Raw genomic sequence first — 16,750 nt, forward strand, 5'->3', positions numbered from 1 at the left:
ATCCACCTTCCTAGGTGTCCATCGTGCCCTCCCTGGGGCAGAGCGTCCGATTGCAAAAGCGTCCTCGCCCTTCCAAGGGTGCATAGCAGCGTCCATTTTCACCCCTCTGGACTCCGCCAGTTCAAATGCTCTTCCTGTGTCGAGGATCTGTTGTAGCATCAGGCCCAGCTCCCTCAGTACCTGCCTTCTCAGCTTCCCCGAGCTACACCCTTGAAGCAGCTCATTCCGTACCATCTCCTCTTCATTCACCCACCTGCAGGTGCTTGCGAGGTGCCTCAGCCATGCACAGAACTGGTCCAGTGACTTCCCTTCCAGTTGCCTCTCCGCACACATAACAAATCTGTCGAAGTCGACATTCGCCATAGGAAGGAAATGGTCTTGGAGGGCCTGTTTTACTGCATCATACGTGACCACCTGGAGATTTAGAGAGTCATAAATCCTGTGGACCACTGTGCCCGCTGAGTACACCATGGTGGCAACTTTCGTATCATCATCCGTCGCCCCTGAAGCCCTGAAAAACATTTCCAGCTTCTTAACCCAAAGAAGCCACTTCGGCCCCAGCTTGGATGGTGGGCCAGTAGTGTCAAATTGGGGCATGGGTGCCATTGTGCTGTGCACTCTGCGTGGTACAGCCGCAGGGGCTCCCTCTTCTTCTCCCCCCTCATCCATGATGACAACAGGGTGGAGTACTCACAGTCAGGAAGCCAGCACCAACAACCCAGTCACAGGATAGGTGCACAAGTTCCCAGCACCAGATAATGATGAAGAAAGAAAAGTCCTGCAATACTGGATGAAAGAAGACAACTCCAGCCGTCTCCCTTGACTTCCTGGGAAATATTTTTATTTTTAGTTTTTTTAAATCCACAGCCCCTCAGACTGAAAGGGCTGTGAATGTTCTAAAAATTGATCTTTATATCAAAGGATCGCAGCCGTTGCACGAGCACCCTCCTGGGCCGCAACCGCTGCGATCCGCGATGAAGATAAGATGGCCACCGGCCCTGTGCGTAGGTCCGTGCCGACACAGAGAATAGCCACTCTCTCCGATGCGATCGGAGCAATGGCTTGTATCTCCGGTGCCGTCCTCGTCGCCAGTGTTAGATAGCGGGGGACCTCCGGGGCCCTCGCTGACGCTCCCACGCAGTCACACATGAATAGCCCAAGAATACACACGGGACACGTGTTGCCTGCTCAGGTCCCGGCTGCAACTGCCGGCCGGGACTGTCTTTATTAACTGTGACCATGCAAGACCCTCGTTGTCGGCCGCGCATGGGCAATATAGCGTAGTCACTAAGCAACACCCCCCTGCAGAGAAAACAGAGGAACTGCAGGTGGGAGGGGTGAATGGGCACATGATAATAGGCATCCTGCAGATCCAAGGCAACCATCCAGTCCCACAACTTGACCAGAGGAATAATCTTCTGCAAAGACTCCATCCAAAAACAAACTCCCCTGACAAAGACATTGAGTAGTTTCAAGTCCAAGATCAGACGGAACCTCCCCCGAGGCTCCGGGACCAAGAAGACCTGAGAGTAGAACCCCAGACCTCACTGGACCCTGGGCACGGGCACAATGGCCCCCTTGGACAGAAGCTCAGCAAAAGCTGAGGACATGGCGACTCTCTTGGCAGTTTCCCCGAGCAGAGTAGTCATGATCCAGGATGGTGAAGAGGAGGAGATAGAAAGTCGATCCAGTAAACTTCCGGGACAATCTGTAGGAGCCAAGCATGGAAAAATAATGCTGGAGATGGCCCCCCGCAGTAATTGTCAGTGCTTCAGATGTCCCTCTGCCAGCTTCGGACCCCCTGGCCTGGGACAGAAGACCCTGTAGCGATGAAATGGGAAATACCTGCCCTCAGACACCCTGCTCCGAGACGCAGCCCACGAAGAGCGTTGAACCTGTGGCATAGGCTTATGTCACAACCGGTCTGCATGCTTGACTGCCCGGGACACCTGGTGAACCTAGTCTTTCACAGAGCGCCCGAAAAGCTTACTGACCATAAAGAGAAGTTTAAGAGCCGGCAGCCTTCTGGGATTTGTCGGATTTCCAGTCCCTTAAATAAAGCTGATGATGAGCAGATACGCAAGCACCCATGGCCATGGTGGTGCCCCTGAGGCCATCATAAGAAAGATTCGAAAGGAGTTGGACTTGATGCTGCATATTGTAAAGACTGGAGGGGGGTATCTGGCACATAACACCCTAGCCAGGGCTCTCAATTTGATTTGGTAGCAATGGACGAGCAGCAAGGCTAAAGCTTTCAGGAGGTGATGCAGGCAGGTTCTTAAGTACAGAGAGTCCACAAGCTCCCACAAAGGAATGTCCACGCACTATGTTAGGTGATGACACAGCTTCATTATGTAAAACAAGATTCAGGAATATATATACATTTAAATAATAACTCTTTGTACTTGGAAATACTTACTCAAAGAATGGCAAATATATACACTCTATGTGGTACCACACAATACTTAAATTCAGTAATAGATGCACTTAACTGTAGATTGTTTTGAATAGGCATGTGAATTCTTAAGTGAGGTGTATCAGCGTAGACTAGGGAAGAAAGGCAGTTTATTTATGAACAGTGCTGAGCCCTGTGTTGTGCCCTATGGTTGCCATTAGACCACATTTAATCTATGCTGAGCCCTGTGTTGCGCCCTATGGTCGCCATTAGACAGCACTCTCCTGCCATTGGAACTGGAAGGATGCCACACCTAGCATTAGCCTTCTGTATTATGGCTACAGTCACACAATCGGTCCTCAGCAGTCACGACCACATTATTCAGTCACCAATACCTACTTCAAACTTAAGCCAACTCACTACTAACGCTATGCAACCCAAGCTCTCCACATTCTGCAAGGCCCAAGAAACAATACTTTATGCCTCCCTACCTTGTACCACGTCCAATAGAAACAATAGACTCCGCGCAAGACTAGCCAAATTACATGAACCATTGAGAAGAGCCCTTCCGGCCTCCAACCTCAAAACCAATTACAAACCTAGCTCACGAATGCCTAGCCAGTCCAAATGGCCTACTCAAACATCTACCTTGAATGTGAACACCCTCCAGCTTAATAACCTCCATCCTAAAGTTTGCACCACCATAGACAAACCCATCAGAGCTAACAAAACTCTCGAGGACCCCCCTCTCAAGGGAGCGCTCCTTAATGCTAGATCACTAGTCGCTCACGCTACGGATATTGCCGACTTAATCACGGAAGGGAACCTGGATTTTCTCGCAATCACGGAAACGTGGCTCCATAATGCAGCAGGACCTACCCTCATGTTAGCTGTCTCTGACGACTACACCATTATCAGACAAGACCGTGATAATACACGAGGAGGCGGCATCGCTATCATCTCTAAAACGGCTCTTGGCCTCAGACTAGCCCCCACCCAGCCTCTACAATCATGCGAAACCCTCACTGCCAAAATGCAGATAAACGAGTCACAATCTATTACCATACACCTTATATACAGACCACCCGGCCCTCTTGGTACCTTCGAGGAAGACTTGCATAATATAATTATGAACAACTTGAAACCCTCCACCCAACTACTTATATTAGGCGATTTCAACTTAGGATTCAACGACCAAACAGACAAAAATGCCACAGAAATAGCTAATACGATCAAAGCACTAGGCCTTACTCAAAAAGTCTCTACACCCACCCACCTTAAAGGGAGCATATTGGACTGGGTAGCGGACCTTAACTGCTCTGCCACTATCACATCCATCCTGCCTTTAGCATGGACAGACCATTCTCTGATCTCCTTTCTATTATCCACTGTCAGACCCACTCCACTGGCCCGACCACGAGCGCCACCATGCCCAACCAGAAGTAATAAAAGTATTACGGTAGAAAAAATCATCCCCGCCATACTGCCTACTCTCAACGCACTGTCTGATAATCTCGACCCCAGCAGCCTAGTTCAGGAATTTAACAATATTATGCTTACCACTTTGGATAAAATTGCTCCTATCAAACTCAGACCGAGCAAACCCATAGCCCACCTAAACAAGTGGTTCACCCCACAACTCAAAGACCTTCGCACCTTAAAGAACAAAAGTGAAACAAACTGGAGACTATGCCCCTCTAGCGAGAATAAAGCCAAATTAACTGCACTTTCCTCACTTTACAAAAAGGAAATTTGCCAAGCAAAACGCGACTCATACGACCAACGCATTGCTAGCTCAAACTCAAGCATGAAAGAACTCTTCTGCGTACTCAAAGAACTAGAGTCCCCTATTGCTACCCCGGACGTCTGCACCAAGGACAAATCCCGGTGCACAGACATACAACAAGCCTTAGCGCATAAAATCGATACACTTCAGAATAAAATTCAACTAAAAAAGAAGGCTCTAAACCTACAGCAATCGCCTAACACTCTCCTGCCCAATGAGCCACCACCGGCACATAATGCCATATTCCACTTCTCTAAAATGTCCATCCTAGAGGTAGAAAAAATTATCCTATCGTTAAAGCCCTCAAACTGTAAAGGGGATATCTGCCCTGCACAGCTAATAAAAGACGCTGCTAGAGAACTCTCCTCATTTATAACCAAACTGATAAATGCCTCTTTTGCTACAGGTACTATACCTGCCAACCTCAAGTAATCCTGGGTGCTACCACTCCTCAAGAAACAGACACTTGATCCCCTCATTCCTACAAACTACCGACCTATTACCACGGTCCCATTTTTACTAAAAATACTGGATAAAGCCGCCTACATTCAAATTCAGAAGCATTTAGAATTGTACAAACTCCTGGGCAACAGACAATCTGGCTTCCGTCCACTGCACGGAACTGAGACTGCCTTAATTGACCTTAAGTCCCAGATAGACGAGCTAAGAGACAAAGGAAGGACAGTACTCCTGCTCCTACTCGACCTCTCTGCTGCATTCGACCTGGTCAACCACAAGGTCCTATGTCGGTACCTTGACTCTGCAGCTCACTTCTCCACGGACGCTATCAAGTGGATCGAGTCCTTCTTGAGTGAGAGGACCATGAGAGTCTTCTCCTCCTCAGCATCTGCCGAGCCTACACCCATCCTATGCGGCGTTCCGCAAGGATCCTGCGTCTCGCCCACCCTCTACAACATCTTCACTAAGCCACTGTTCGACGATCTGGACCAGCTGGGTGTCACCTACACTAACTATGCAGATGACACTCAGATTCTCCTACCACTTTCTGGGGATTACGGTACGGACACGGGCCTAGTGAACAAAGTTTACCTTATCATCCAAGCATGGATGGCCACACAGGGCCTATGCTTGAACGATGATAAGACTGAACTAATAATACTGGGTTCGCAGGCCAATATTAAAAAACTAGGTCAATAATACTCATCTTTCAATATTGACGGCAACACCATTAAAGTCTCCAAGGAAGTAAAAACCTTGGGATTCTACTTGGACTCCACACTATCCTTTGACAAACAGGTCAAATCCCTTACCTCGTCTACGGCTTACACATGCAAACTTCTTAGAGCTGGTAAACCGTTCCTCTCTGACTATAGCTGTCTGATCCTGGCTAGAGCTCTTATACTCTCTAGAATCGACTATTGCAATGCCCTCTACATTGGGGCTAACAAATCCACCACTAATAAGCTCCAAACGCTACAGAATAATGCCTTAAGAGCAGCCCTTGGCATAAATAAGAAAACCCACATCTCTGCCTTGAGACATCAACACAAATGGCTCTCCACATCCAATAAAATACTTCTAAAAACACTCTCTCTGACACACAAAACCTTGAACAACGCGGCCCCCAGTTACCTTATAGACAAACTTCAGAGAAGAACTTCTCTCAGACCCACTAGAACGGGGAACACTAACTGCCTAAATATCCCCAAATACAAACTTACTACCATCAGGGGCAACAGCTTCACTGTTAAGGCAGCCAGAAGCTGGAACTCACTGCCCCAGGAGTTGAGAGCTGACCAACCTTATCCACTTTTCAGGAAAAACTTAATAAAGCATATCACTGCCACCAATCCTTAGCTCCCCATCACCCTCTCCCTGAGGACACTATCCTGCAATCAAGAAGCAGTAAACCTTGCTATACTATTTCTTTATGTAAATACTGCAGCCCATGCATTTGTAACCATATAAGTTTTATATCCTAGTGCTTGCACCCTTGCTCCAGCCCTATTGTTCATATTGTATATATCCTGTAATCATGCAATATTGCTTCAGTCCTATTGTTCATATTGTATATATCCCGTAATCATGTAAGCCTTGCATTTCCTTGTCATTGCGCCCTTTTACTTACGAGTCTGGTGCGCTTAACAAATGAATAAACAAACAAACAAACAAACAGTGTCAGAATGCTATCTTTAGACTCAATATACAATTCTGTGTGAATATCCCCCCACCTGGCCAACCTGTAACGGAAACGTTAGGGAGTAACTTATCTTGTCTTTTACAGCCCAGTCCGATAGTGTTCAATAAACTTATGGTTTCTTTTAATCAGTTCTACCATCCCAAAGTACCTGAGAGGCCACAGGAGTACAGGATCGAAGACGAATCTGGGACTCCTGGATGACTCCTGAGACTAGAAAATGCTCTTCCTCGTCACAGTATCTTTGGTGCCTTGGAAGGCAAAGTGGCAGAGTTTATCGGTTTCACTCGACGATTCCCTCTGAGAATGGACCCCCCCCTGCAATAAGGAGCCCTTGGGATGCTGAGTCCAAGAAGAACAATGGAACCAAATGGCCTCCTTACTTAATAAGGGCATGGCTGCCTCCATACCGGGTTCCAGGTCCGGGTTCCTTCAATGAGGAATTACCGGGCCATTCCAACCCTGGAGGACCCAGTAATTCCTCATTGAAAAAACCCATCCCCATTCCCATTTGAGCCCCCATAGGGCTCAATTGGAATGGGGAGGGAGCTAATAACTGGCCCGTTAATGAGAGGCCCGTTATTAGCTCCCTGGTCCACTTGCGGTACCCGCTAAGGACATATGGTCTGACGAGACGTTCTGAGCGGGTCCCGCAAGGGGACCTCGAAATAGGGCATCCCGTAATGAACGGTGCCGGTCCCGTACCAGCACTGTTCATTATGGGAGCGCCAGGGTCGTAATGAGGCCCAAAGTCTTTCTGAAGTGCAGCAGTTTTACTCTTTGTGGCACTCTCCTTTGGCCGATGATTTCTCGGACTGTGGAAGTCTTGTGAAGATGAAACTTGCTGTGTGCTCCTTACAGGCTTGGCAGATGAGAGTAAGACCCCTGGGACCCTTGGATGACTTCTGGTGGCGGCAGGTTCATATGTCACCTTTGGTATCGGGTTTCGAAATGTTGCGTTTTTCTGACTTTCGGTTGTTCGGTGCTACAGGCCCAGCATGGACCTCTGGACGGCTTCTGGCAATCTGGGCTCGACCACTGGAGTGGACCTCAGATCCTCACCAAGTCTGGACACTCAGAACATTTTCATTAGCTTCTGGTGGTGGGAAACCCACCGACAGACCTTCCTCTGCGCTCAGCATCTCTGGACTCTCTCCGGTGGGAAAAAGTGGTCAGTGATGATGGCCAGGATGTCCCTTGAAATGTTCTTAGACAGTTTGGAACTTTTGCAGCTCTGAGTGTCCAGCAGCACTATGCCAGTGTACCCCCTCTTCTGGGTGCTAGACAACAACGGCTTACAGCGGTCATGAAACATACCTCTGGACCCTGAGTGATAACAATGGACTTCTTTGACACAAGATCTCTGGGCACTACTCTTCAGGATTCACAAAGACCCCTTCTCCGGACGGCAGGCACACAGGACTGGTTTCCGGGGCACTTTCAATGAAAAGCGGAAGTTTGCACAATGGTCCTTTGTAGCTCGGGGAGAGGTCTCCTTTGCAGGTCCTCTCTGTATTAGTCCTTGGAAGAACACAGCAGCTTTTGGATTACACGAAGAATGCAGCAGCAGACCTCTCCTCCAGCTGGGCTTCAAGGAACAGCTTCTTCTTGCTTCTGCTTCAACTTCAGCTTCTGAACAAATTAGGAAGTGAGAGGTCCCCCGATAGACACATCTGTTCCCCATTCACTTTGGCTGAGCCAGGCTCAGTCAACAAATCGCACAGAAGGGCATTCATGTAGTGTGGGAGCCAATCAGGCTCACATGAATTCCAGCCATTCACTCCACCCAGACACCTATACCAAAGAATGTGAATTGGGGTAAACACACAGCCTTTCAGCACACTTGCCAGGTCTCACCTGTGTTTCGGAGTCACTCCCATTGTTCGAGGCTTCGGCGTCAGAGAGTTCGGTCGTAGGTTCCTCGAAGGTTCCCTTCTTCTTTTTGAAGAGATGGGTCTGTTCCGGGAATTTGCCACTGTCTTTTGAATAGGAAACAATCATAAAAAGAATGGCATCTCCCCAGTGCAGCCCTGGTCAGGGGAAAAAGCCCAAAGTCAGGAAAAACCCCTGGAGGTGTCATGGCGCGCTGGTCTGGTCGGCTAGAATAGTTGGTATTTTCCAATAGCGTAGAGAGAAGCGAACCTGGGAAGTATTCCAATCGGTTCCAAGGAAAATACAAGATCTCCTATCAAGAATCTCAAGAAAAAAGTACATCTCCTCCTCCTCCTCTTCATCTCTCGCTTCCTTCCCTTCCTTTGAATTCCTTTACAAATCTTTCTCCTCTCCCCACCCTATTTTCTTCCTGATCATCTATCGTGCCCCTGGCCCTCTCTCTTCCTTCTATGAAGACCTTGATCACCCCCTCTTGCTTATCTCTTCCTCCCCCTCTCCTCTATCAGTGTTTTGCGACCTTAATCTTCATCTTCCTTCTCCCCCTTAATCCTCTCCCCTCTTCTCCATCCTTGACTCCTACCTACTCTCCCCGCTTCGCCCCCCCTTCGTCCGTACCCTCTTCTTATCCCCTATCTTACCTCCTTCCTCAACATCTGCCTCTCCTCAGCAACCTTTCCCTCTGCTTTCAAGCATGCTACGATTATTCCTATTCTGAAGAAACCTTCTGCTGATCCACTTCTCACCTCTAACTTCAGACCTATCTTTCTTCTCCCATTCCTCTCTAAGCTTCTCGAGCGCCTTGCCTACTCTCAGCTCTCATCCTTTGTCACTACTTCCTCTCTCCTACCTCCCTCCCAATCTGGCTTCCGTCCCAAACATTCCACTGAAACTGCTCTCACCTCTATCCTTAACTCCCTCCTCTCGGCTCGCCATGCCAAGCAATCCTCTATCCTTATTCTCCTTGATCTCTCCGCAGCCTTTGACACTGTCGATCATCCCCTCCTTCTCCACACTCTTTCCTCCTTCGGGTTCAAAGGCTCTGTTCTCAAATAGTTATCCTCTTACCTCTCTTCCTACTCCTTTGCTGTATCCTGGGGTGGCTGGACCTCTCCTACCTTTCCTCTTGAGTACTTGGTCCTTTCCTCTTCTCTCTTTACACCTCCGTCATTGCCCCTATTATCTCCTCGTTTGGCATCTCCCACCATTTCTGTGCCAACAACACTCAACTCTTTCTCTCTTTCTCCTCCTTCTCAACTGACCTTCCCCAAAACTCTCTTCCTGCCTTACTGCCATTAAGAACTGGATGTCCTCCCGCTTTCTCTCTCTTAACACCAACAAAACCGAAGTCCTTTTCTTTCCCTTTAACTCTCTTCCACCTCCCTCTCCTCCCCCTTTCATTCACTTTCCTCCCTCCAACCCCCCAAGCTCGTAATTTAGGCGTTCTCTTTGACTCCTCTCTTTCCTTCTCCCAACATATTTCCCTCACCTCTCGCACTTGTCGATACCACCGCTACAATATTCGCAAAATCCGTCCTTCTCTCACTTTCCACGCTACCAAACTCCTAATCTCCTCTCTCATCTTCTCCCGCCTCTTCTATTGCTCTTCTCTACTCTTTGGACTACCTACATCTCATCTTGCCCCCCCTTAAATCCATCTACCACTCTGCTGTTCGCACCCTATGTCTCCTTACCTCCCGTGACTCCATCTCTACTTCGCTCTCTTACCTTGGCTGGCTACCATTTCACTCTCAGCTAAAATGTTACTTTCTCTGCCTTGTCTTCAAATCCCTCCATGGTCTTGCTCCTCCTTATCTCTCCTCCCTTCTCTCATTCTACTCCCCCTCCCGTTCCCCCTTCGATCACTGACCATTCCCTTCTCACTGTACTTCCATCCCCCTGTACCTCCTCCCGATTATGCTCCTTCCAACTCCTAACGCCTCTGCACTGGAGCTCACTCCCTCTCGCAATCCGCTCCATCACGACCTTCTCCTCATTCCGCACTTCCCTTAAAGTTGTCCTGCTTCATTCTCCTCCTTGTAATCTCCCCCCCTCTCTGCTTCCCCTCCCTCCTTATTCTTTCCCCTGACTTTCTCTCTCCCCTCTCCCACCTCCCTCTCTCTCCCTTCCATTTCCCTCCTCCAACTCATTACCACCCCTCCCCCTATCCAGTCCCACCCCCCTACTCCACCTCTCCCATTCATTTAATTGCTTTTTTCACTGCTTTGTTGAATGATTCATAATGTAATTTTGCTTCCACTGTTATATTGTTGATGTTGTTATGTATTATGTTGTTCCACTGTGCAGCGCCTTGGTGTAAAGCGCTTTATAAATCATTAAATCAATCAATCAATCAATCAACCAAATCAAGAAAGAGATCCGAGTAGGAAGGACCTCAATAACACAAGAATCAGAATGGCAGGACGGTGGACCGCCGGAGGAAGTCTAAAGGGAAATCAGGGAATGCAGAATGAAACGGGGAAAAACCAGCAAGAAGCCAGAAGGAGGAAAACAAAGGGGATATAACAACAGAGGGATTAAAGGCAGAAGAATAAACAGCGAAGGACGCGATAGGTGAACTTGGTGGAGAGCTTACTGCAAGGAAAGCTAGAGTTGCAACGCAGAGGGGGACGGGACTAAGGGAAAGATAAGGACCAGGGAGCGGAATGACTAGACCATGCTCCAAGAAACGTGACAGGCACTTTAATGGTGGCTCCGCCACCGGCTCCATAGCTTCCAGGCACGGTTATTCATCACAGTATGCCCCCTTCTAGGGGCAAACACTCCTGGCTTCCTCGGATGAAGTTGATGAAATTTCCATAAACATCTGGGAGCTGTTATTTTCGAGACAGGTTCCCAAGAGTCTTCTGCTGGTGAATATCCCTTCCACCTGACCAGATATTGTAGCCTACCCTTGTGCTAACGGGAGTCCACAATCTCTTTCAACTCACATACTTCTGGAGAAGGATCCTTGATAAGTGCCATGTAAGTGTCCTTTCTCTGGAACTTGTCAGGGATATAAGGTTTAAACAAGGAAGTGTGGAAGACCGGATGGATTCGCCATAACTGTTTGGGTAATTTGAGTTTGAACGCCAACGGATTGACTCGTGACAAAATGGGAAACAAACCCAGGTACCTGGGTGCTAGTTTGGAGGGATGAGTCCATCTTGGTAAATATTTGGTGGACAGCCAAACAAGATCTCCTTCTTTCCAATCCGGTACGGGGAGGTGATGGAAATCTGCCTGGCTCTTGTATCTTCTGCGACTTTCTTCCAAGTTGAGTAAGGCTGTTTTTTGGACGGCGGAGATGTAATCCAGCAGAGCGTCTACTGTTTGGTAGTTTTGTGGGAGGAAAAGCAGTAGCAGGAAATGAACGGTGATGTCTACCATAGAGACAGATGAAAGAAGACATCTTGGTGTGTGGGGCATTATTATATGAAAACTCCACTGTGGATAAAAGAGAAGCCCAATTATCTTGTTCGGCATTAGCAAAACACCAGAGGTTTTGTTCCATAGTTCTGTTCAGGCGTTCTGTCTGCCCATTTGATTGTGGGTAGTATCCTAATGTGAGTGCCCGCTCGATGCCGAGTAGCTCACAAAGGGTTTTCCAGAAGCTTGATGTATATTGAGACCCTCTGTCAGAGATGATAGACTCGGGTATACCATGTAGCCTGACTATGTCTCTTATGAAGACTTGTGCCATCTTTGGGGCTGAAGGAACTCCTTTCAAAGGTCAGAAATGGGCTACTTTACTTAAGCTGTCTACAGTAACCAATATGGCTGTATACCCTTGAGACTGGGGAAGATCCACCACAGTCCGTGGATATATGAGACCTAGGTTCCGTGGGGAGTCTGGGCTGTTCTAACAACCCAACTGGTCTGGAGGTGGAATTCTTACTTCTGGCACAAACCGTACAAGATTGTACATACTGTTTGACATCAGTTCAAATAGTAGGCCATCAAAACACTCTAGTGATAAAGTCGGTGGTTGCGGCCATCCCTTTATGTCCAGCGATCCTTGAGTCATGATGTAGGTTAGTCTCTGGTATATATAGTCGGTACTTGAGGAAAATTAATCCGTCCTTGAGAGACATCTAGGCCTGCCCATCCCTGGAGATGGGTACTAAGGCCTTGATGGATGCAGACTTGACCTCTTGCAGAAAGTGGGATACAGTACCAATTAAAGTTATATCTCGTAGAAGAAGCTCTCCCTTGAAAGGGGAGCTTTGACAAATTGACAGACACCTCGACAGGCTATCCGCCACTGTGTTCTTACTGCCTGGTATGTAGGTTATGAAGAAATCATAATGTGCAAAAAAGTGTGCCCATCTGGCCTGGCGGGCATTCCAGCATTCCATCTACTGTAGAACCTTCAAAGTACTGTGATCTGTTCAGATTTCAAAGGGATGCATGGGACCCTGCAGCAGATAGCACCATTCAGCACAGGCTTGTTTCACAGCCAACAGCTCCTTTTCGATAACAGAGTAGTGAGTCTCACTAGGGGTTAAAGTTCTGGAATAATAGGTGACCGGATATTCTTGTCCCTCCTGTTCTTGTTTAAGAACAGCCCCTATTGCTCCTGCTCAGGCGTCGGTTTCCACTATGAATGGCAACTCCTGATCCGGTTGCCTGAGGATGGGTGCTGAACAGAAAGCTGATTTCAACCCTTGAAAGGCCTCTTCTGCTTCAGAATCCCAGAGAAATGTAACATTCTTCTTCTAGCAAAGCTGTTATTGGAAGAACCTTGTCTGAGAAGTTATCAATAAACTTCCTGTAAAAGTTCACTAAACCAAGGAATGCTTGTATCTCCCTTACTGATGATGGCGCTGGCCAATTGAGAATCAAAGAGACCTTCCTGGGTTCCATCTCCACTCTTTTATCAGACAGGATGAAGCCTTGATAGGGGACTGAGGGAACAGCAATTTGATACTTTTCTGGCTTGACAAATAGTTGATGCTTTCTCAAGCATTCAAATACCTCCGTTTGATGCCCTTGATGTAGACTGCCATAGTTTGAAAACACCAGTATATTACACGGCCTGTGTTAGCGGGTGTTTAGTTATGGTTAAGTTGCTAATCCCATAGGAAGACCACTTTTTGGGCGGCTTATAATTTTGCTCCCCCTGGACTAATTTGGCTAAAACTTTGCCAAAAAAAGTACATGGGTCCCGCTTAATATTTGGAAAGTTCGGTGATGTTTTGTGGAGGGGGGCAAAGTTATAGGGGGGTTCTCAATTTTTTTTTTTCATAGGCTGAATGGGGAAATATTTTGTGCACGCCTACAGTCCGAACGGCTCAACAGATTTTAACCAAATTTGTGGCAGGACTGGGGTCTTGGTTCCGAAAACGTGCTTTTGTGCGTTTGATGGAAATCCGACAAGTACATTTGTTGCAAAGAACTGAAATGTACATCTAAAAAAATTAGTGCTAGCTGGTCCGCTCCGCGGACCCATTTCCCTGTTCGCTCCACAGACAAAAGTGTAATTGGCTTGCAGTACGCCGTGATGTCGACGGACATTGGACGTAGCCGATGGGTGGCTGGAGGGAAGCGTGCTGTGCGTAAACATTTTTGGGAAACGCTGCCATTGTGTATTGGAGGACAGTGCGGCGCCGAAAGGGCCTGGCAAACATACTTTACACCATGTGGTCTTGGGAAGAAGGGATGGAAAAGGCAGGGGAGTAAGAAGTGGCTCATCTGAGATATGTTATTAGGTGGAAGAAGACGGTGGTGTGCCTGTAGTATCCGTGCATACTGCAGCAATTCGCGGGACCCTCCACAGGCGACTACCATGTGTGGCGAATGCAGGCAGCCTTCATTACAGCACGGTATCTCGTGCTGCAACCTCTTACCGTGGTGACTGGTGGCAGCTAAATTGCAGAAGGGGAGTGCATTGCACATGACATAAACAGTGTAACATAGCACATGCTATGCTGTGTTGAGTATGGTAAGCCCGTAGCCCCTTCCATGCATAGCTGGAGGCCTTGCGCTGACCACTATGGGCACTGGTTGCAAGTAGGTTTGATATTGTTGCCTTGTGTGTGTGGTTTGTCAGCATTGTATACATTGTTGGTTCGATGGGAGCACCAGAAGTGAGCTGACATGCATATATTGTTGGTTCCATGGGTGTGGTCATTGTTAGAACATCCTACAGTTTTCGGTGTATGGCTGGAGATGGTGCAGTGCCAAGTCCTGCAGTGTGCACACTGGGCGCAGTGTTGGAATGCTGTCAGTATAGAAGAGGGTAGGGTTGAAGTGGATCTTCTATGTGCTTGGATACTCTGCTTTGTGCAGATTGGTGGGAGTACGGCAAATGTTGTGAAGATTTTGTGGTTTAGTTGACAGTGACACAATACTTAATGAATGGAAGTGGGTAGGGATGCCTGAGGCTGTGGTATGTTTGTGGACTCTTCTATCTATTACATGTTTCTATGCATTACTGGGTCTTGGTGTGGGGGTTGGGTAGAAGTGCTGCTGGCTATGTTACGTGTGTTGATTGTGGTATATGGCCACATGTTGGCATGCATGGCTCCATTATGTTGTGCTGGGTGGGGGCAAGGCCTAGACTCTTGTGCGCATGCCCAAAGTCATGATGGGTGCCGCTCAGGGTGATTATGGATGCTGAAATCGGGCATTCTTTTGCAGAACATTCTACTGGAGGTGCTTTGGAAGCACAGGCGATGGGCACTCGAAATGTGTAATAGTAAATATGGAGTGCTGTACAGAAATGATAGTGTTGTGTGCAGAGGTGTTGGCTGTCATTGGTGCATGCGTGTGTGAATATTTCACAGTACCCAATGAGGTAGTGCTGGACAAAAAATAGTGGAAAGGGAAGAAGGACTGGACCTGCTTTACTGGGGCGTGGCCCTTGCAGTACTTGGGGAAGCACACGTGCCACCGTCTGCACTTCTCACCATGCGGACCAATAGAAATGGGACGGTTCACAGAAAGGGGCGGTAATACTATTTTTCATTACTCTTCGTAGTGAGGAGGGCTGACATGGAGAAATGCATTGTATTGATTTTGGGTGATGCCTTTGTGGTAGATTTGCACAAGTATGTCCAGGAAAGGGACGTTGATGACGATTTCGGTTTGGAAGGAGTGGATGCATTGTGGTGTGCTGTCCATGTCCACAGTTCCGGCATTATGCTTGACCCTTGCAGACAAGTGGGCAGCTTTGCCACAGTGTATGTTGTCATTGTGCATCATGGCGGCATGTATTTGGGTTACATGACTTGTACATGACTTGTTCATCTGTGTTCCATCAACTGAGGAGGTTGATGAAGACAGTGAAGAGGCTTTTTCGTACTGCTCAGGTGGTTTACTCTGCCATAAAACCAAGAAGAGTACGGGACTATCCTAATGTATGCTGTGCCCAGCTAGAAGCTGGAAGTGGTCTCATCAATAGAATCATGTGTGATTTTTTTGTCCCCTCTTGGGATGTTCTTCTGCAACCATGACAGCAGTCATTCTCGAAATGCGGTGTGTTTCCATGCAAATGGCATTTGTTTGTCCAGCATTGGTGATGCTCTTTTGTTTGCCCATATACAGGAGGCGTTGAAAAGTTTATTGTAAGAATGTGAGGAGAAGAAAACAGAAAACCCTATAAAAACCGAAAATAAAGGTGTTTCTCTAGAAGCAGCTAAAAAATAAATTAAAAAAGGCTCTTTTCAGAGCCACCACTGATGACGAAATCCCCTACCTTGGTTGCAATTTATCCCCCCCACGCCCGCACAGAGCACGAAAGCCACATACGGGGCTTTTGAGGATGGAGGGCATGGAAATGGGACTGTGCAGGCTAAGGGATTGTGCAATAACATTTCTGGGTGTGGTATCTACACAGAGGAAGGTTGTTCAGATCTGATAGTGTTACATGGAGAGCTCTTTTCTGTGATTGGTGGATGTGTGTGTGACTATTTACCAGTACCGAATGAGGGGGTGCTGGAAAGAAGATAGTTGAAAGGGAAGAAGGGCTGTCACTGCTTTACTAGGGCACGGCCACTGTGGTACTTTGGGAAGCGCACAGTCCACATACTTCCGTTGTGAACATGCTGCCCATGGGAATGGGAAAGTGGGTATTATCGGTACTGAGGGTGTGCTTCACAGGAAGGGGTGTTAATACTTCTCTCCATTACTGTGAATAGTGAGCCAGGCTGACATGTTTACCATTACTTGCAAAGGTAAGCAATCAGAAATGGTTCCAAACTCAGTTACAGCTCACAGCTATGTAGGCTGCTACTCTGTTCTGAAAAGCTACAAACAGAATGCGGAGCAGGTCTTGGGGGTGACCTTTTGTAGGGCTGCTGCAGAGACCTTGCAACCGGCAATGAGGCCTATATCATTGAACCAAATACATACATGTGCAATGGCACATTGTGGGGAGTTTGTAAGTGTGTAATTTCCAAATAACGCTTCGTAGATCGCAGAACATTGCACTTTTCCACTGTTCAAGGGTCCAGATCGTGTCGGTGACATAAGGGCCCACGCGCAGCGTGCGTGCGGTCCCATGGTGATGTTGCGCATG

Source organism: Ambystoma mexicanum, chromosome 4q (genome assembly GCF_040938575.1).
Source record: "Ambystoma mexicanum isolate Mex_15411 chromosome 4q, UKY_AmexF1_1, whole genome shotgun sequence".
Lineage (NCBI taxonomy): Eukaryota > Metazoa > Chordata > Amphibia > Caudata > Ambystomatidae > Ambystoma > Ambystoma mexicanum.